The sequence below is a fragment of the Camelus bactrianus genome, chromosome 5 (genome assembly GCF_048773025.1).
Source record: "Camelus bactrianus isolate YW-2024 breed Bactrian camel chromosome 5, ASM4877302v1, whole genome shotgun sequence".
NCBI classification, from domain to species: Eukaryota; Metazoa; Chordata; class Mammalia; order Artiodactyla; family Camelidae; genus Camelus; species Camelus bactrianus.
In genome coordinates, this window is record NC_133543.1 from 70,414,347 (window position 1) to 70,437,237 (window position 22,891).

The window sequence follows — 22,891 nt, forward strand, 5'->3', positions numbered from 1 at the left end:
ACTGTGGTTAATATCAGTCACAGAATCAACTAATGATATTTGCTGGCTCATTTTTGTAACATCTATAAAAGCATGTGCATTTGCTCCTTGACTTACATAATTTACACTTGATTGTGGAACTGAAAATGATGTACAGTCTTTAAGTTTCAAATTCTGATCAGAGCAATGTCTGCATTATCAAGGGACTCTAATTTGTCCCATTCTAGCCATCTCTCTGAAGACCTGTGCTTATACTTCAACAGTAATACAGTGTTATAAAACTCTGACTAAACAATTTAGGAATCTTCAAGCATGATTTACTGGGTTTCTGATTACTAGAGTCCATAAAATGTTTACTGAGGCAGGCATTGTCTGTGTGTCACTCGACAGGAATAAGCTAGTTATGATCATGAAACAGACACAAGTCCAAAGAAGAACAGTAAACAATCAGAAGGACAGATAAGGTCAGAGAGAAGTGCAGGGGAAGATCATACAATACCTTCAGTGGGTCACAGCAAAAGTCTTCATTTAATTCCAATTACAAGAGGAAGTAATAGCGGCACTTTACAGGAGCATATGAAATTGATTGCACATTTTAAAAGGAGTTAGTCTCACCTTATTCCAACAGAGCATAGTATCAGTGGAGGTGGAAATAATGTGGTCATTTCATAATCTATTTTGGAGATAGAACAGTTAAGACTTGTAGCTGGGTTGGGTTACAAATAGGAATGACTTCTTGCTGTTTGGTCTGACTATGTGGGTGGATGATAGTGCCATTAACTAATATGGGAAAGACTGACAGCGAGGTATGTTGGTGGTGCGGAGTGGTTAGTTGTGCCTAACAGGCATCCAAAGAGTCAGAAATAGGGTGCTTTTTGTCCTTTGAGATCCCATTTTAAACTGAATCACAAAACTCTGATTTGGTGATTTGGTTTAGCATAGTGCTTTCTGTTCCCAGCGTTGCACTTCAGTTATGACTTATCAAAGCAAATTTATGTTTTCTTATAGCATAGATAAAATTATCACCAACCTGTTTTATCTATGCAAAGGATCATCAGCTGAAGATTTTAAATGGGATACCTCTTTTCTTGGCAAGATCCTCCATGAAAGAAGTTATACAATAAGTAAGAAGATACCAATCCAAGTTAAGAAAACCTAAAAAAAACGTTATATATTCCTTAGAGCCATTTAGTCTTATGGTCAGGATGGATTTTTCCAAGTCTTCTGAGCAATAATAGAAAACTCTTTTTAATGTGTATACTTGACTTAGGTTTATTTGCAAAAATATTGAAAGATCTTAAGATTTTTTAGTAGACACCATAGAAGGAAGCAAAACAGTGTACTTGTAATAAAGCTTTCAAGTCCCTCCTACAGTGGACTGTCACTAGAGTAATTCTCATCAATCTTTATCAATTTATGTCAAGGCAGAGATACAAAAGGATTTTCCCAATGTGTAACTTTTCCTTCCTAAGTCTCTTGATGTAAATGTAAAATATTTAGAATGGCTATTCTATGTTCAAAATAATAACTTCTCAATGGCTGCTTTTGGGGAAGTTAATACAATTAAATACACTCAATGTATGCTCAAAATTAGTATGTAAATACCCAGTCATCACTTCCAACAAAACAATTCAAACAAAATTCAGGTTTTTAAAATCAAGATGATTTCCTTACCTTGAACTATCTGTTAATATTACCGTATTTTCCTATTCAGAATCGAATTATGAGTAAAATGAGAGTTCTTTTCAATTTTCTTATCTGTCATGTTTGTCAGGTAACATTCACATTTGTCCTTTTCTTTCTGTTGTATTTATTATTATAGGTTAAGACATTGAAGTATAAATATATAAATATGCATTTGCTTTCTAACAGGTTACTTTCATTCCAGTGTTGTTCCTCTTTAATTTAAACCTGTTTCACAATATGTATCTTCCTAAAATGCTTATCTTTATTTATATTTAATAAATACACACTGAGCACTTCTGTGCTTCGGGTACCATTCTGATTATTTAGAGAGCCAGCGAAGCCATGCCTTGTACAATCTAGGTGAAAAAACCTTCCGCTGACTCCCCGTTTATCTTTGTCTGTCTTTCGGCATCTGGGCATCTCTCTCTCTCTCTTCCTCTCTCTTTGTCCTTCTGTTTCTCTCTCTTCTAGTCTATACTTTTTAAGTTTTCTAGTTTTGATATTTAGTCAATTGTGATTTAACACTATGACATAGTTTTGAGAGTGAAGAAGAAACACTGAAAGTATCATTACAAGAATAAAAATAAAAGTCTAATGTAGAGAGAGATTAAAACAATGCCAGTTGTGTTAAAATAATTGAAATTATTGGATAAATGCAATTATCTATTTGTGAAGACAGAAAAATTAGTCCAGGATGCATTCTCTGTGATACTAATCTTAATGTTCTGCTTTGTGATACTGATCTCAATGTTCTGATTTGACGTACTTATGTTTAAACACTTCAGTTTAGACATTTTAAATTGTACATCTTTCATTAGCTCTTGCCCAAAAGTCTGAAATTACAATTCTTGAAAACTGGTATTTTTCATAACAAACTTATCAAAATACAATTCCATTGGAAGTACAAATATAATATAGAAAATATTTTTGAAATTTCCCATTTGTGTTATCTCCCATAAAATTCTAAGCAAAGACATGCTGTAATCTAAATGTGTATATGTGTTTGATATTGAGGGGTGGGAAGGTTGAGTGAAAAAGCATTTTGGTTAAATCAATACATTTAAACATTATTTAGTGATTTACATATGTACAGCATTCTGCATAGTTTTGAGGTAATCAAAAGACTACTTAATTATTAGAGTTATTTAGTTTAAGAGATAAAGAGGTAGTTCAGGTTCTCTGTCTCCCCGCCATGGGCCACAGGAGCAAAACGGGGTTGGGGGGCAGGAGGCAGCCTTGCTGAGAGTTCTAGGGGTGCGAGTGCTGCTGGGGTCCATGCTCAAGTGTCTGTGGAGCCATAGGTAGCCTGGCAGTATGGTGGTGAGGGCCCAGTGGGGGCCCTCTTGCATGCAGGATTTGTGGGATCTGGTCTTCTGTGATGCCCCACACAGAGTCAGCCACAAGCTGACCCACCTGGACTTGGGGTGCTGCCTGGGCCTGGGCCCCAGGTCCAGCAGCCTTGTGCTCAGCCTCGTGGGTGCCCAGCATATGTCCCACACAGATAGGCAGCTGGGGACACTGTCAGGGGTCCCCGTCATAGACGTTCCTGTGCCAGACTAGAGGAGACACCATTTGGGAAGATTCCAGAGAGCCTCTTGTGGCTGCTGCCCGCTGAGCGGCTGCCAGCCCTGTGAACTATGGCCGACCCTACAAACTGTCCACTGTGGAGGTTTTTGCTGCCACCTTTTGCATCCGGAGCTTTTCGGACCTTGCTGTCTTTTGGCTGTGGAAGTTTAAGTGGGGCCAGGGCTTGCTGGACATGAACCAACAACTTCTGGATAAGCATGTGGCCGGCAGCAGCCTGGAGTGGCTGCTCCCGGCAGAGAAGTATCTCCTGGCAAGGACAAGGGGGAGCCCTGGGAGGAGGAAATCGACCCCTTTGATGTGAATTCAGGGCAGGTGTTGGCAAATCCCAGCAGGCCTGTGGGTGATGCCCAGTTGCCCGTGGACAGTGATGACAGTCTCAAGGATGAATGTGAGGATCAAGGCCCAGAAACCAAGGACAGACGATACAGCAGCAGCAGCCTGAATGAGGAGGAAAGGGGAGGAATAGGGGCTGGGCCAGTGCTCCAGCAGAGGTTGGGAAAGGACTTAAGAAATAGCAAGGACACTGAATGCACAGACATACATTTTTTGAGGCTGGGTGATGAGGAAATCTAGAGATGGCAGTCGGACCATGGGGAAACCGACAGACAGTTGTGGTGGTCCTGACCCCATGCAGGACTGGACTTTCCCAGGTCTACTCCCAGTGCTTCTAATGCAGCCTCACTGGGTCCTGCCCGAGACCCTTCTCAGTCAAGCAGGGAATCAAGAAGAAGAAATAACAACAACAACAACAACAACAACAACAACAACAATAATAAATGGTTCATTCTATCCGTTTTTTCCAGCAATTGTACAGAAACCTATGAATGTAAGATTTCCACAGGTTTATGTATTGAGTCAGAATGTTGCTTTTTATTTTTCTTTCATGCACAAGTCCTTTATACTATCTTAATCATGCTTTATAATTTCTAGGTTGAACCATACAGAATTGCCTTTTTTCTAGGTGAAATAATAATCAAATATCAGCATTTAATAGGGTTCAGCTTACTATTGGTTCAAATTACTATTTTGAATTCTTTGAGGAAAGTGCCTGTGCTTTTCTTCACCCATTCTGAAAGTTCCTGTTTTTTCTGTATGACACAAGGAAACAGTATTAATCTGTGCTTAAAAAGGCAAGAATTTCAAATATATAGTGTTCTAAGACACCATAACAAGATGCTATCATTCCTTAAAAAAATATTAAGGATAAAGTAGTATTTTCAACTAAATTAATAATAGCATAAAAACTTTTTAAAAAATGTTCTGCTGATAAGAAACAGACTTTATAATGTTAATTTGGCTTTTAAAAACTATTGTGATTTTTATCACCATATTATTTTTATAAAATTATGAAATTACTGTTATCCCTTTAGCAAATAAATACAAGGTATATGAAAAATTAACATGAAAAAGTTTGAAGTTCTCTCCTAAATACTTTCTAGATCTAATGATTGTTCCACGTGCCATGCAATCAGAATCTTGAATGAGATTTTGAAGAGAGATAAAGTTCTTCCTTTTACTAGTGTCTTTGAACATTTCAGTAATTGCAAGGCCAATTAAAATTTTATTGGATGGTTATATTTTTTATTGACGCAGATGCAACTTAAGCCATTTATAGTGTTAAGGGTAGAAATAGAAAAGGGATTGCCTTTTTAATCACATGATATTATCTATTTATGCTTTAATTTTTTTTAAATATTCTTTGTTGGCTCCAAAAGTAGTCGAGAATTTAATATGATCATTTTATTACCCATCAGTCAGCATTACAGATGCTCTGTTCTAGCTTATTGGTTTCCTTATTGGTTACTAATCACACACACCTATTACACCTACTGCGTTGTTTGGTTTGTTTTTTCCCTGCTTCTCTAAGCCTCAAAACCACTTCTTCTAGAATATTATTCCTTTATTTCTTATAACTATTTTAATTCTTAAAGACAACCTGAGAACTATTTTTTTTCCTCTTCTCTTCAGTTTCTTTTCAGAGCTCAGATCACTTTTGCCTAGGTAAGTCCTCAGTGAAATAACAGTGAGTCCTACGAGTTACATCATGTGGATAAATTGCTGTCCGTGTGTTAGAGTGATCCCTGCACATGACAGATTGACAGAGAGTTTACATCTTCTGCAGAAGCCAGCATAAAGCTAAACATCTCAGTGCTCCACACGTTTGAATTTGATATGAATAGCTTATTGCATGACTAAAGATGCTTCCTTCTAAATATATACTTTGATTATATGTTAACTATTGTCCCCAATATTCAGAATTTAAAATATGGTATGTATTTACACACATGGGACTATGTATATGTGTGTGTATAGTACAAATATCACCTGTGATAGATGAGGAAAGTTATAAAAACAAGTCATTTTGTCTCTACCTAATATACATAGTTTTTTAATGTATATAATGTTGTTAATGGTGATATTCAAATTGTTTTTGCATTCCATCTATATTGCTTTTGTTTTTTCCTAATTCTTTTTATAATATATTTCTTCTTATTTCAAAAAGAAATAGCATTAAGAACTACTTTATTTTTACATCAAATTATTTTTAGTGGTTATTTATTATAAAACCTAACCAGACTTTAGTATTAATATAGTCATGAATATTCCTACTTTTAAATATTTAAATAATACACTGCTTAAGATTTCTATACTTTGGAAAGTCATCTCTCTATCAGTTACATAGCACCAAGTATTTCTGTGGAAAAAATAGAAATTTGCAATATATACTAATAAACTTTAATTGTGTCAGCAAGGAGGCAGAAATTCCGAAAATTATAGACTTTTAAATGTGTGAATTGCTTGCAAGTTAGAAGGCCTAGGTAATTATTTATCTTAGATGGGTAGTGTACAACAAAACCCAGGGACAGTGATAATTGAGGTGACTTCATCTAGCTTCAACTCTGTTATCACATAAAAGGAGCAATCTGTTTTTAATCTAAAATTTGACACGAATAAACTTGTTTTATGAGTTTCTTGGTGCTTACTAAAACAAAGAAAGCAGCAATTTAAGAGAGTTAGGTTTATAACAATCTTTTGAAGACCCTGTAGCTAGAAATTAATCAGAATAATGGTGAACTATTAGAAAATAATTGGAGTAATTAAAAAGCACAAATCGAGTCAAATTACAAGGAGTGAAAGGCAATATCCTTTTGTTTCCCTATCATTCAACCAGGGTATATTTTCCTTATTATTCATGAAAGAGCTCCTTTGAGTTTGTGACTTACAATAAAAATTGACTGTGGCTTTTCCCACACAGGCTTCCAGAATCAAATTGACTTTTGACAAAAAATTAGGATGAATGCCAAGAGACATTTTGTCATAAAATAACCACCGTTTATGTTTTTACACAATGATTACAACTTATGAGAGAATTTAATGGTTACATCAATAACTTTATTTTGTTTCACCATTGACACTGTATGTTTGAAATGAATTATTAATTTGTGATTTATCTACCACAAATAGTACAAGAGGCTAATAGAAATGCTTTACATTTTTTATACTGTAGAGTTAACCTTTTCTACTCACTGCACATTGTAGAAGTGAGTCTTACAGAACTGATCACTTCTGGATGTATAACCTACTAATTACATGTTTCATGATTGTCTTGTCTCCAGCTTTCACATCCAGTGTGAGGTCACAAGCCATTCAATTCACAAACTGAGTCACCATCCCTAAAGTATTTCTATGATAAAACCAAGGAAATATTTCCCTAGAAAGTCAGGGTTAATTGTGTGTGCATTTCTTTGGTTTTTTGGTTTTGTTTCCCCATGAAGACCTAGCTCTGTAACTTTAAATTTAAAATTCACTTTGGGGAGTTTTCATATCAAATTTAATCACACACAGCATGATTTTTTTTTAACATAGACATTTACCTGAATAATTTTATCATCTAAGCTTAAAAAATAAATATGTATATGAGACTATTCATGAAATTCAGCCTAAAAAAAGTGAATCCAAATATGTTTGTAATTTGACAAAGTTTGGATAATGCATGTGACCCAGACAGGAAGGTGATGATCGAGTCGTAGCTTATAAATTATGATCACTGTATATTTGTGAACTGTGCCTATCAGAAGACCTTGTTGAGAGCAAGATAGTTCCAGGGAATATAGGAAGAAATGAGTAACAAGAATGCCTGTTCATTTAGATTTCACTGCTTGATGAATAACTCAATTCATTTACAGCTTTGATGATTAAAATTGAATTAATTTCAACACTACATCTGTGAGGGAGATGGAAGGCAAGATTATCACATTGCATTGAAAGATACATTGTCTATTTGGAATGGGAAAATTATACAACAAGAAGGATTGTAATCAAAAGTATATTTCTATATTCTATCTAATATCTACCTCAGAATTTTATTTCTTATATATACCTGGGGTCTTGTCAACAGCTAAGAGAAAAATGCCAGCCAAGTTTCTTACAACTGGTAGGGGAAAATGCTCCTTTGTGAACCACAATTTTGTTATCCCTCCATTCCTTGTTTTGGTTGGCTGTGTTCCTTGCTTAACTTGGTGGAGGATCTTGGTAAGCTAGCACAAAATTATCTAAACCAAATTCTATTAAGGACTTTGTTTTGAATAGCCTCTAAAATTTTGTTTTGGCTTTTAATTTCTTAAATTCTGAATTTCACATTTAGGAAAGTAGATTTCCTGAATACTTTCATATGTTAACAGTACTGGAGGATCAAAGCAGAAGACCGTGGTTATGCAATTGGTCATGACAATGGAAGAGTGAGGGGTAATATTCCGTCCCCTGAATTGGCTTTCTGCTCTTCCTTGCTGTGTACATCAGTCAATTCGCTTTCATTGCCCATTCCTCTGTCTGTTGGTCTCTGTATTACTGTGAGTTCTGTCTCCTTTTCTCTCTCCTTGTCTCTTCCCAACTCCCTTCGGCCCCTCTCAGTCTTATTCCTCTAATAACTATACATATACATGGGAACATAATTGCAGCTGTGTCTGTGGGTCGGTGTATGTGTGTGTTACCCTAAGAAACAGAACCATGCCTTAAAATTGCAGCACACTTACATTGATCACACCTTCACTAATTGCATCTCCTCAGATCCTGGAGGCACTCACCACTTCCTCAGTTAGATGATAGAGGATTTATTGTCATGAGATTTTTACCTTTGTACTTTAATCCTACAGTAGTAAATACATGCATTTCCCCAAAGTGGGGCACTCAGTAGCTTCAAAATCCCTCTTTTTAGATAATCATTTTGCTTCTTAAGCTACTTATCATAATACATAAAACATTAACCTTTAATCTCATATTTACCTTTGTGATAGACTTTACATTAATGAAGAACTTTCAGGTAGATTAATTGTACTGAAATTTGGCAAATAACTTATTTGAAAAGATGCTTTTAACTTATTTCTCAGAATATGCTAAGGCTTATAAAATTGTCATTTGTTTTTATTCCAAATTGGATATTCTGTCGTTCCTTTTAGTTTTTAGATTTTTTTGTGTGTGTTGATTCAAATTCAGAAACCATGCTAAAGAAAAACTAGAGAGGAATAAAGTAAGCTTCAAGTTGTTCTAGGAAGATGCTATCCCATATGAAGTGAGTGGTAGTGCAGCTGCTCTCCTAGTCTGCTATGAGGATGTTTTAGGGTGAAAGGATTTTTAGAAGAAGAAATCCAGGATATAGACACAGATTACTAAGGGTTCTTAATAGCAATACTTCCCAGACTTTTAGGTTCTCTGAATTAGCAAATTTTTTTATTAAATTGGAGGGATGGGTGTATGGTTGCTAACTCTAATTTGCCAAGGAAAAGCATTAAAAATTTCAGTTAGCAATTACTATTAGAGAAAGAATATTTCACACACACACACACACACACACACACACATGCACAATGAGAACATAAACTCAAAATATATGGACCTTTACTAGTAATGATACCTAGCAACCATATGCCAGTATATTTTAATATAAGTGCTTAAAAAACCTGAATGCTGGTAAGTTATAAAATTACATGACACATAATATCTTCATTAAGAATTTTTGACAAGTCTGAGCTCAAAATCTGTTGACAGTGCAGCACCAACTGCCACTCTAACCTTGTTTCCCCCTTTACTTTGTTTTCTATCTATTAAATTTAAATATTCTGGGAAAAATGAGGTAAGCCATGGAAATATGGCCTTTAGATCTCCAGGATCCACTTTCTTTTCTTCAGACAAGAGAGAAATGGTTAAGGCTAGTTAGGGCTGTAGAAAGTGGGGACATTCCCTAAGCCAGCCAGCTTTGGTCTCTAATGGTGGAAAGGAAATCAGAGAAAGCGTTAACTGAGGACTAAGTAATCCATGAAGAATTCTTAGACTGGCAGCAAACGGCGAACAATTGGGAATGATGTTCCCATAGTATTTTTTGAAACAAGCTTAAAAATGAAATATTTGTCTTTCACTTGATTATTAGGGGGCATATGATTTTGTTACAGAGTATTATAACTTGCATATTATTAGATACTTGTTTTCAAACTTTTGGTGCTGGTATAGAGGAACACAATTGCTTTTCTGACTTTTTTCAAGATTCACCTACTAATTTTAATAATTTGTAGAATCCTTTTGATTTTTTATATGTACAGAAACATGTTTTTAGCAAATTACCATGATTTTACTTTTTTCCTTTTCTATCTTTACACCGTTATTTCTTTTTCTTTCCTTATTGCCCTGGCTAGGACCCTGAGTAAAATATTGAACAAAAGTGGCAATAATAGGAATCAGTCTTTTCTTTTCAAGTGGAAACAAAGCTTTTAATATTTCACTATTAAGCATGATGTTTGCTGTAAGGGTTTTGTTAATAATCGTCATCAAAGTAATGATTCTTCCTTCTATTCTTAGTTTGGCAAGAATTGTTTTCGTTTGTTTGATAGTTTGATTGTTTACTTATATTAATCAGGATTAGGTGCTGTATTTTTATCAAAGGTTCATTTTGCATTTGCTGGGTGCCCATGTAATTTTTCTTCTTTATTCTGTAATATGGCAAATTACACTCATTGATTTTTAACACGTAAATTAACCTTGTGTTCCTGGAATAAACCCAACTTGGTCATCACATATCACTGTGTGTGTGTGTGTGTGTGTGTGTGTGTGTGTGTGTGTGTGTGTACACGCATGTGTGTATCTTCATTCCCGACTTCGGTTTGCTATATACATTCATTGTTTAGGATATTTAAGTCATTGTTTATGAGAGTGATTAGCCTGTAAAATTCCATTATTGCAATGTCTTGCCAGGTCTTAGTATCAGGTTTGGGTTGGTATTATAAAATGGAAAAAGGAAAAGTCTTCTTCTCTATATTTTGTAAAAGATTGGTATTTCTTTCTGGGACATTTGAAAGAATGGTGAGGATATTTGGCCCTGCAGTTTTCTTTATGGAAAAGTTTTAAATTGTGGATTGAGGTTATTTGATTGATATAAAATAAGTTAATTATATTTCTTCCTGTGTCAGTTTTGGTTAATTGGGCTTTTCTAGGAATTTGTTCATTTCATTTATTTTTAGAAATTTATTGGCATAAAGCTATTTATAATTACCTCTTATTTTTTTAATCCTCCTGTGATCTGTAGTGTTGGGGTCATTTTCATTCCTGACGCTGGTACTTTGTGTTCTTGATTCCTCTTGCCAGGGTTTAATAATCGTATCCATTGTTTCAAACAGCAGTCTTTTAACTTAGTTGATCCTCTCTGTTGTACACTTATTTTTTATTTACTTAACTTCCACTCTTATACACAAATAGTCTACATGGAAAAAACTAAAAATATTCTTAAGGGAAAAAAAAGTCTAAATAAATGAGATAATCCCTTTTTACAGATAAGAAGCCTGAAATAATAAAAATACATCAATTATCCTGAAGTTGATTTGTATAATAAATGCAATCTGAATAAATATCCATTCAGATTTTGTCCTTTTTGGTTTATTTTACAAGTCAAATAAATTCTGAAATTCATATGAAGATGCAAAGTTTCAAGAGTAAACAAAATACTGAAGGAAAAACAAAGCTGGAGAACAAAAATTACTAAATATCAAGATTTATTTTAAAGCTACAGGACATAAGAGTATATGCTTTTGGTAAAAGAGCAGAGAAATGTACTAAGTAAATTAACTCTCACAAAGATTCATGAGAGAGTTGGCATTGAAGACTTGCAGATGAAGGTCATATTTTTGAATAAATGATGCTAGAGCAATTAGATACCCATATAGAAAAAAATAAACCCTGACATCTTTCTCACACCATGCTCAAAATTTAATTCTAGGTAGATTGTGGATATAAATGTGAAAATTAAAATAAGAAAACAAGAGAATATTTTCATTACCTTGAGGTATAGCAGAGCACACCCCCCAACTATGAAGAACAAGATTGACAAATATTAAATATGATTATATTAAAATTAAAACTTCTGTTTGTCAAAGGTCATAATTTTGAGAATGACAAGTCACTTAGTGGAGGAAGACTTGTAATGCATATAACTGACAAATATACTTTATCCAAAATAGAAAAAGTAGTTCATTTCAGTAAGACAAAGGCAGACAACACAATAGAAACATGTGTAAAAGCTTAAAGCAGAACTCCTCAGAAGAGGATATCCAGTGAACAACTGTACATGTGGAATGCTGCCCAACATAATTATTAGAGAAAAGCAAATTAAAGTAATAATGAAACACTCATATGCATTCATGAGACTGGCTTAAATTAAAGCAGCAAATGTTGGTGAGGACATGGAAGAGGAGGAAGTCTCACACACAGCAAGTGGGAGTTTAAATTGGTACAGTCACTTAGGGAAACTGTTTAGCAGTAGCTATTCATACTAAAATATACCTATCATGTATCTACATCTGTAACTGTATCTTTATTTGTATGTATCCATGTGTATATCTACGAAAAGACAAGTTCAAGAATGTTCATGATTTGGTAACAACCTCAATTTCAATCAGTAGAAGTATGGAGTAATTTTGGTATAGGTACACGAAGGAATAATATATAGCAAAATAAAGTAAATGAATGACTGCTTTCAATATAACATGATCAAATCACACAAAGAGAATGTTGAATGAAAAAGAAGAGAAACAAAAGCACACATACTCTATCATTCACTTGTATCATTTTATTTATACACAAGTAGAACTAACTGTGCTTCTAGAAGTCAGGTTGCCTTTTGAAAGGTGAGAGTGTAGTGATTGTGAAGAGACACAGAGGGAACTCTTAGGCATTGACAGTGTTTTATATCTTCGCCTGGGGGTGACTGCACAAGTGATTTACCTTGTGAAAATTTACTGAAGTGTAAATTTATGATCTGTTCACCCTTCTATGTATGTTATATTTCAAAAATATATTTATTTAAAAATTAAATATCCAAAATACACAGAATATAACTTTAAAATTATCTGTGTTTTTTTTTCCTGGCCAACAAATTGAGAATTCTAAGGACTCCTTGATTTTTCAGATAATAAAACTACTCTGATAATCATCTCTGTATTTTTTCACTGAGAATAGATTTGTAGTTTCATAAAATCTAGGTCTAAGGCTGATCTGTTATTGTTCTTGCTATTAATAGTTTATATCCCCAAGCTACAAATGGAGAAAATTCAGGACACCACCACATTGTTCTTTTGGATGATAAGATCTATCTTCCCACCAAGGGGTATGTTTTGAATTATATGTTGTTAAGAATAAGAAAATATCTGTCAATAAATTACAGCTCACCTCTGTAATACACACAACCAAACTCATGGTGGAAGCTGGCATGTCTCCTTTCCGAGTCCTTGTAACTAGTGGATTATTTATTCCTGAGTCTTTGTCATATATATGCACAGATTGTTGTAAAGGTAACTAACAGGATTGTTGTCTCTCATTGAGCAGAAACAGTAAAAAGTGCTAAGCAGAGGGAAAATATATTTTTGTTAGTCGCAGGGGAGTTTTTGATGTGTGTGCTTGGGAATGAGGTAAGAAGAGTAATTTGGGACTGCTGGCTTGCGCTTAGGAGTCAGTAACTACTTGTGCATAAAGGCAGCAGTCTAGGCTGTTGCCTTCACGTCATAGAGGAGTCCATATTTCTTTTTGCTGAGAAAGAAGCTAATGACCTCCAGACCTGGGCCATCACGAAATAATGACTTTGCCTAATAGAGTCGTGGTCTGAATCTGCCAGAGGTCACCAGGGGATAATAAACAGCCACGAGGGTTGTCATTTTTAATGTAAGTCATACAAGTAGACCTCAGGGGTTTTCCAGAATCATATGACTGAAGTTGTCACCTTATTAAAGGCCTTGACCTAAAATGGATAAAGGATAGACTCTCAATTAAAAGGAAAGCAACATAAACCACTCACTCTGAACCTATCAGTTCACTGATGGAGCACAAGTCAGTGAAGGAAAAAGCCAGCCAGATCTGTGGTGGAGTCAGTCTCTCACACAAATAAATTATGTAAGGATCTGATCTACACTTCCAGCCCCAAACCACATATCCATTAAGAAGCTCAAAGGCTCATCTACTCAATGCTGTTCTTTATATCACTCTCAGAAACAAGACCTGTGTCTCCCCAAGCAGAGAAAAGGATGATAGTGGAAGAGAAACACACAGTGACCGTTCTAGGCCCAATAATAAGCTGTGGTGATAAGACTATTAGGCCAGCTACAGTTTCATTAAAGCTTTTGGAAGTTAAGATATGTCAATGTCAGACTCTTTATTTTTTATGTATTTAATTTTACAGAACAGATGTCTAAATGCTAGCCACTAGTAAGAGCACCAGAGAAGGATCATGCAACTCACTTTCTGGAGCTAAGAAAAGCCTAATCTCTTGCAGCAAACAGTAGGGTCCCAAAGGAGATGGAGTGAAACATCTTTTCTATTCATTTATTTAGACAAACTGCTACTGCAGTGGACTAAGATCACCTCCCCTCAAATAAAGTATCAAAACTTTTATGTAGGGCAATATTTTCTAGTTTAAGGCCAGTGCCAGTATAGACTTAACATAATATCTCTCATCTTCTCTTTACAGATCTTTCTCAACTTACGGTGGGGTTACAAAACCACTGTGAATTGAAAATATCTTTTAAGTAGAAAATGCATTCAGCACACCTACCCAAATGAACATCCTTAAACCTAACTTAAACGTGTTAGAACATTAGCCTACAGTTGGGCAAAATCATCTAACACAAAACCTATTTTATAATGAAGTGTTGAGTATCTCATGTAATTTACTGAATACTGTACTGAAAGGGAAGCAGGATGGTTGTAAGTGTATCGGATGTTTAGCTCTCGTGATCAGTGGCTTACTGGGAGCTGTGACTGGCTGCGGGTGTCCAGCTTCCAAAGATATCACTGTGCCTCATAGGGCTACCCCTGGGGAAAGGTCAAAATTCAAAACTCAAAGAACAGTTTCTACTGAATGCATATCGCTTTTGCATCACAGAGTAGGAAAATTGTCAAACCACTGTAAGTAGAGGGCTGTCTGTATTAAAACATATGATACTGGCCCCAGTAATTACAAGAAAATTTAAATATATTCCTCAATTGCTTTTTCTTTACTGAATTCAGAGAGCTTTTCCAAGGCCTGAGCATGGAGTAATGCATGGAATATACTGGTTTTGAATGATTAATCTGCTAATAATAAATGGATTAAAATTTGAAGATGTTAGAAACATTTAAGACCCAAAAGAGATTGACATGGAATGATGAGGGCTTAGACCAGAGTGGAGGCAGTGGAAACTGCATGGAAGTTACAGATAATGACAGCAATAATACAATCTGTGTTGAGGCTTGTTAATATTTTTAATTGTTTTGTGTGGCTGCTTCACAGAATGTCCTTCTAGTAGAGAATATCAACACAGACCTTATCAAACTTAATAAAAGCACCTGACCAGGTAGATATTATTCCAAGTGCTTCATAAAAGTAAAATGCAGAATGCTTAGCCTCTGGTCATATCTCTTCTGCTTTTAATAATAATAATAATAATAAAAACTTGAGAAACTTCTCAAAAAATTGGTATTGAAATTACTGTATTCTAAACACCCCATGCATGTATCTCTTGTTTGCACTTTCATCACAATAAGGCAAAAACATCTTGAAGGCAAGGATCATTTTGTGTCCTCCTTAGTTCCTAAGACTAATTGAAAACCTCAGTTTTTTCCTTCCTACGTTGGGAAAAAAATTTTTTTTTCCTACTTTGTTTCTCTCCCCTGTGAGTCTCCTTGGCGTGAGTCTCACACAAAAGACTCACATTTCTGACACTTGTGGTCACCAAATGCGTGGAGGTTTCCCCATACCAAGTAATACTCTGTGACATCAGTGGGGAGTCCTACAATTTAATTCAATCCTAACGCTATTTGAAGATTGCGTCAGATTTCACAGGTAAAGGATCAGTCCCACAAGTCCACCTCCCGTCCCCGCTTCAGATCCCAGCTGCAAGCGCAGGTTATCACCTGTGCCCTGACCAACCAGCTATAGATCTAAGGCCCCAAAGACCCACCCCCGCCTTGGGTTCAGTTAATTTGCTAGAGCAGTGCACAGAAATAAGGAACGTGCTTACATTTACTAGTTTATTAAAGGATCTTATGAAGGATACAGGTGAATGCCTAGATGCAAAAGAGGCGTAGGGCAAAGTATGTGGGAAGGGGTGGAGCTTCCACGCCCCCTCTGCTTCCACTCTCCTAGAACCTCCAAGAGTTCGCCAACTCAGGAGCTCTCCGAATCACCTACTATTGGGATTTTATGGAGGCTTCCTCGTCTAGGCAGGATCAATTATTAACCACATTTCCAGCCCCTCTCCCCTCCCTGGAGGATGGAGGTGAGGCTGAAAATTCCAAGCTTCTAATCATGGCAGTGTGTGGGGTGACCAGCTCCCATCCAGGAGCCATGGGAGGAGCCCACCCAGAGCTGACTCATTAGAACAAAAGGTGCTTCTAGTGCTCTTATCACTTTGGAATTTACAAGGATTTTAGGAGCCCTGTGTCAGGGACAAGGTCAAAGACAAATATTAGAACAAGAGATGCCCCTGGGTGTTCTTCTCACTTAGGAAAATATGAGAGTTTTAGGAGCTCTGTGCCAGAAACTATGGAAAGAGACCAAAATATACATTTTCTGTTATCCCACACCGATACACCATGTGATTCTGAATGAAAGATAATGTTTTGATCATGCATAAGGTTCAGTTTTACAGTTATTCAACTGCTATTCATCTCATATGTATTTTTTATATACTGCGTTTTAGGACTTGTGGTAAATCGTTTTAATATACATGAAAAAGAAGTAAAGGCAGGGCTTCTAGTTTGGCAAAGGAAAAAGCTATAATGGATTTAAAATAATTGGACCCAGAAGATGCTTTGCTCCTGCTATTTTGACCTAGTGTAGATTTTAAAATTATTTCCTGGATTGATTTGTATTTAGGCAATTTAATTTCTGAACATATTTTTGGACATAATTGCCTTTTTTTCCCTACCAAATTTACTTCTGTTGGATAAATTATCTTCTTGTAGATCTTCAAATAATGGTTTGCTTCATTAGGACATGTTATCTGATGGGTTTTCTCACTTGTGGGTTTTCTTTTACAGCTTTCATTTTTTACTGAGTCCCATTTTCTCAAGTCAAATTTTGTGCATCCTCTGTCAATTTTTTTTTTCAAAACAAAATCTGTTGTATGCCATTTTATCTGTTATTCGTTTTATTGCAGGCTGATTAGTTCCAAAAGTAACAATTTATTTTAAGCATGAGTCTCTGGAACAATTTAGACCAGCAGCAGTTCTGAGATTGTATTGACTATCAGGCAGAGCAGGGTCAAAACAACCTTTGAGTCAGATGGCAAGGTCCCAGTGTCCTGCCTTCAGCTAAATACATATAATTGTGAACACATCAGAATCTGAACTCCTCAGAATCTGAAGATAATTGCTATTATTACTTAGTTTTAGATATCCTGCAGTTCTAAGAAAAAGAAAAAATAATTTTAGATAGTGCTGTCCTGTCTGTGGAGGGTATTGAATTCTTGATTAATGAACCATAATCTGGTCCATTCATTAATTAATGTGAATTAATATGAATATTAATTCTTATTTTCCCAGACGTATGAACCAGTATCATTCCTCAAACACCTTATTCTTTCTATTCTTCATCCATGACAACTCCACCATCTGAAATGACCTTTTTTTTTTACCATCTCTGCCAGTTGTTAACTCATCAATAAGTCTTATCTGATTACCCCAACCAAAAAAATCTTTCTGTTTTCTGAGTGCCAATAGAAAACTGTACCCATCCTTTCATATCCTATTTGATATCTGAGGTGATCTCTCATTATCTTTCTCCTCTGCTTGATTACATGTTTACTGAGAGTAAGAATAAACCTTATTCATAATAGTGTTTCTATAATCCTTGGTACAATGTCTTACCTTTGTTGGGTAAATAAATACATATGTCAGGTGAATAAATTTTTGATTGCTGCTTAGACAGAGAATAGGTGACCATGAACTTACAGTGGAGGAACTCAAAGCCCATCCTCAACTTGTCACAAAATTTCGGCACAGATTTAGACAAAGCATTCTTAGAATTCACAGTGGATAATTGCTAATACAACAAGTCGCTGCTTACCACTGTAGCTTAAATGGGAAGGAAAGGTAATTAAAAACTGGCAGCTCTCAGAAAACAAATACATAATTCTATGAAAACTATGATGGAAGATTAGAAACTTAGATGGAAAATAGAAATGTTAGTAGCATGAGTGCCTCAGTTTCAGGCAAAGCCCTTGAGACTGGTCAACTCTGGGTATATTATTGAACAACATAGCAGGAAGTTAATGAAGAGGCTGAGATCCATGGAGAAACTCTTAATAGAACATTCTGTGGCTCTCCTCTGAAGTCATTATTAAAACCAGTACCTGCTATTTGTGCACAGAACATGATGCTGTTCTCCATCTTCTTTAGATCTGTACTTTGCTCTGCCAAGTGTATTACACTTTTTTGATTATTTACTTTGGAATGCCAGGGTAGAAAGATAACCTTAATAAAAATATCATTTAGAGACTGTGTATGTTTTCAACTTTATAAATAAGATCTCAGTAACTTTGCAAATTTAGAATTAAAAAAGTAAAATAAAGGCTTTTTTTTTTAATTAGGTTGCTGCACACTCTTAAAACAATAATAAGGTGTGACTTTAAATATGTCTATGAAGGGGTATTTAAAAGATCTAAGAGCTAGCACCATACGTCTATTTTAAAGGAATCTTACTCAAGATATATGTCGTTTGATAATTAAACATTGGAAATGAAAAATTATTCTGTGTTATTACTATAATAATTCAGTACTTTCATTGCTTCATTGAAATTACTTTATCCCATTGAAATGAATAGAAAATATATTTCAAACTCTGAATTATATACAAAAATACTGCAAATTCTGTAGTACTTTATAAGTATGGTGACCATATGTCCCAGTTTGCCCAGACTACTCCCATCTGTTTTCCCAGTCTTAGTAATTAATATGTAATTTCACTATCAAAATTATCCTGGATTTGGTAATAAATAATATGTGCATACTATTACTATTATAAAGCAGAAATATCTAGTCACAAAGTTTTTTCCTGCTGTTATATATAGGGAAAATATATGATTTCCATACTCCTGCAGAGAAAAAAAAATTATACTTATTGTTTACATACCACCAATCCCAATTTTCCATAGTCTAAGAATTAGCAGGGATATTTAAAAATAAATGTAAGAGTTATTACATGATGCCAAATATCTGAACCATTACCTGCTGAGAAAAATTATTTTGTATGTGAATTGCTCAATATCATGCCAATCCACTGGAGATACATCTATGTACTATAAACACCAAAGTGTGACAAATGCCAGGCTTAGCCGAGCATCTGCTGGCAGCATTCCAGCTGATAAACTCCTGATTTACTTTTATACATTTCTAATTGTTGCATATGTATCACTCTAGACTGCCCCTCATATTTGGAATCTCTAGAGTTCAGAGAATATACTACATTCTGTGGGTGACGTTAGGTGCCTAACTCCTAGTCCACTGGATTCTTCCATGCAAGCTTTTATGTGCCAGTATTGACCACAAAGACCAGTCCATGTTCATAGTATTTCAAGACTGACAATTTTGACCAGGTTCCTGATTCCTCTCCCTTCAGTTTACCTCTGAGCCAACCTAGAAGCAGAGCAATAACACACCAGGATAAGAATTAGTAGATACTGCTCTTGAAATGCTTGCTAGTTCCTAAAGAGGCACTTCCTGAGTCAAGTAGTCAACACAGTCTGTAGACACTTAAGAAACCCACAAGGCCAGAAAGCACTGGATTTGCAGCGTCTTACTCCCTTAGTCAAGATTAGGAGCCATGTTGTGATTCAAGGCTCAGTTGCAGTCTCCATCCAAGGAAGAACTCTTGTCATACTCTACTACTTGCAAACCTTGTTGTTCTGTTTTTCCCTGTGTTATCCAAGCTACATCGTGCCTGGCCATGGCTTGTCCTGCACGTGACACAAAAGAGTATTTCCTCTACGTAGGGGAGTGGATCAATTTCAGCCAAAGTCAGAGCTTAGAGCGTTTTTACTTCTGTGTGAGTCTAATATCAGGGAGATCACAGTTCAAGCTCTATATTTCAAAATAACTTTTGACCAATAGATCCAGATCCAGGTAGAGAATCAATTCCAGGGTATAGGCGGGCATTGGAAGGCAGCATTAGTCTGGAGTATAATAATGTGGGCTCTTAGCCAGCCTGGCTGTGAAGCCAGCTCTGTCTCTTACTTGCCACGTGACCTTGATCCAAGTATACAACTTTCTAGTTCTTAGTTTTCTCATCTGTAGCGTAAGTAATTATAATAACCATGTGTATGAAAGCTAGACACAGGCGCCTAGGTGAGACAAGCTGATAAGGCACACTTAAACTTTCAGGCTCCTTTCTGGTCCTTGCAGCGCCGTCATGTGGGTTCAGTTGGGAGTATAATAAGGGACAACTGAATTATTTATGTATAATAGATTTTAACATTGTAATAATCACTTGATTACTGATTAAAAGATTATGAAAATGCATTGATCACTTGTTTCTGTTTTTACGTAATGTGGAAACATTGGAATTTAAAAAGTTATTATTTTTTTTAAATTTATAGATGCTCATTTCGAGAAGAAAAATAAATTGAATTAATGCGTAATTGAGCCACTTACAAATTTTATGAACAGTACACTAAATATTAAGCAAAGCTAAAGGTCTAAGTGCATCTTCATTTTTGAATAAGTTTCCCATACTCCAAGGATGGCATTTGTCAGGGGAAATCCCTGAACTTCCTTCACTGCTTCACTTCACTTCCATCTGTCTTACAAAACTCCAACCACCATGTTATAACTAGGGTATAGACTTAAAAGAAGCACCCAGCTGTTTCAAATCATGCTGGGCTGGACAGCTCTTTATTTCAAAGCTGTTGTTACAGTTGAATGCTATTAGATGTGAAATAGAGAATTGGAGAAATATAACCGAAATGGATTTTTTTTTTTAACTTATGGGGCTACTCTCCTTGCGTGAAGAAGCCAACATTCCTTTAAACCTTGAAAATACTGAATTTGGAACAGTAGACTATTATTTTCAAATTTAAATTGTCAACATGTTCTACTCAATTGAGTAGGTGTGTAGGAGGATATACATTTGACATTTAAAGTAAAATAACAGCCCTGTAGCTACTGTTTGAAAGCAGAACTTTAGAATTCCAGGTGGTCAAATCATCTGGTCATTTATAAGACACTTTCAGAAAGGATCTGATTTGAACTTTTTTTCATTGAAATAAGTGGAATATTTCTCCAGCTTATTTTTCATAGTGCTCTCTCTTTTTAATATTTAGCAGAGAGGACATTAGCCTAGGGATCAGATGGTTTACAGAGTGGAAAAATATTGCTTTATAATAAAAGGAGGATATTGAATAAAGCCCAGATTTAATACCCAGCCTAACAGAACACCCTGATGAATGTAATTGCATTTTAAGCATTCTGATTAAATTTTTTGATCCATATTGCATTTGTTTTGCTTGTGAATCTTTTATGGAAAAAAAAAGTGTCTGGAGATTAAAGGATTAGTGAGTTCTTAAGAAGCTGGGCAGCTGCTAAAGCATCTGAATATTCTTGCTTAAAGATGGTTGAAAAGCTGCATTAATCTCAGCTGTTACGGTGAGTGATATGGCTAAAACTGCAAGAGTTAGAGGGAAATGCCCTGGAGATAACTTATTTCTGTAGTGGACAACATGAATGGTATTCACTGTAAATGAAAAAAATACCTAAACAATAGTATAGTTGAAAAAGCATTTACCAGCTATGCTGGCTTGTTAGGAATAATACTTTTCCTCCCTTCTCGTTTCTTAGGCTAACTGACAATTCAGGGAGTATAAAGATTAAGAAATAATTTGCATGCTCTCAAATCCTAAGTGTCATTCATGTCTTTTGATAACCAGACAACAAAAGGGCTAACAAATTAGCACAGCTATTTTACCTCGGAAGAGGAGAGGCTTATGTCACTGACAAAAAAACAGATAAGATACAACAAGTTTGCAGTAGATCAGTTTGTTTTGTACAGTATTTAACTTTTTAACCAAGTGCCCCAACATAAAATATAGGGAGTCCCCTTTTTTGTTCAGAAAAGTGTTTCTAAATCCTTTGCAAAAGTTAAATATGATAAAATCAAATTGAGATTCCCATTCACAAAGAGGTAGAAATTTTGTGCATTTCTTAAGCCTCATAATCATTCTCCACACAGGCCTGCAACCTAGGATCAGGGCAATCTGATGAACTCATGAGAGCTTTAAAGATCCCCTGAGATGAATGAGGCCTTGGAGCTGTGTCAGAGGCATGCCGACACACAAAACAGTGATGGAGCAACAGGGGGTTTTGAAATTCCTATTTGGGAATGACAGTCAGTTCTCTGTAAGAGTTAATGACCTCTCATGGGGTTTTACCACCTGAGATGGCTTCACGGAACAGAGCAGCTCTACACCAGTGGCTCTTAATCTTGGCTGCCAATTAAAATAATTTGGGGAAGAGTTGAACAAAGACAGATGAAGGGCTTTTTTAGAGGGGAAGGGTGGGGAAAAGGAAGGAGGGCAGAAATCTGATTTAATTTGTCTGAGGCATTGAGATTTTTGAGAACAAATAATCTAGCTTTCTTGGGAGCTGGAGTGCAGGGGAAGCTTTGTGGGGAAGTTTCCGCTTGGTACTCAGAAAAAAAAAGAGTGGGGTGGAAATGAAAACAGAGTCCATTCTCAGTGAGGAGAGTACTGACTGTGTTTCAGTTCAGAGCAGAGGACTTACCCAATGCCCCCCCCCCCCCCAGGAGTTGCCAGAAAACACCACCATAGCCACCACAGAGTCCCACCCTTTCTCCCAGTGCAGGGCCCTTCACCTGTCCCCACCCTGCCTCGCGTAGCATTATTGGAGGATCCTAAGAATGAACTCATCTGTGAAACATAATTGCTGTGTCCATTATTTGAATATTGCCAGACATTGAATATCCATGGTTCATTATTGCCCAGTTTAGTCTTGAGATTCCAATAAATTGTATTTGAAATCCAGTGTCTATCCAAAATACTGAAGAAATGCTACCGTCACATACCATCCATTATGGTGAATGTAACCAAACTGATCAAACAACAGTTGAAAATATGTA

General features: G+C 35.9%; 1 protein-coding gene, 1 long non-coding RNA gene and 1 pseudogene across 7 annotated transcripts in view; 2 read left to right on the plus strand and 1 right to left on the minus strand.

Annotated features, from left to right (window-relative positions):
• The window catches only part of LOC123618329 (uncharacterized), a 34,187-nt gene extending 33,537 nt beyond the window's left edge, over positions 1-650 (minus strand). The window contains exon 1 of the long non-coding RNA XR_012507095.1: positions 479-650. This is a non-coding gene — a long non-coding RNA (uncharacterized LOC123618329). The remainder of the gene's footprint in view (positions 1-478) is intronic.
• The window catches only part of ERBB4 (erb-b2 receptor tyrosine kinase 4), a 985,443-nt gene that overhangs the window by 595,193 nt on the left and 367,359 nt on the right, over positions 1-22,891 (plus strand). The gene's annotated exons all lie outside the window — the stretch shown is intronic.
• LOC123618307 (18S rRNA aminocarboxypropyltransferase pseudogene) lies at positions 2,980-3,911 on the plus strand (annotated as a pseudogene).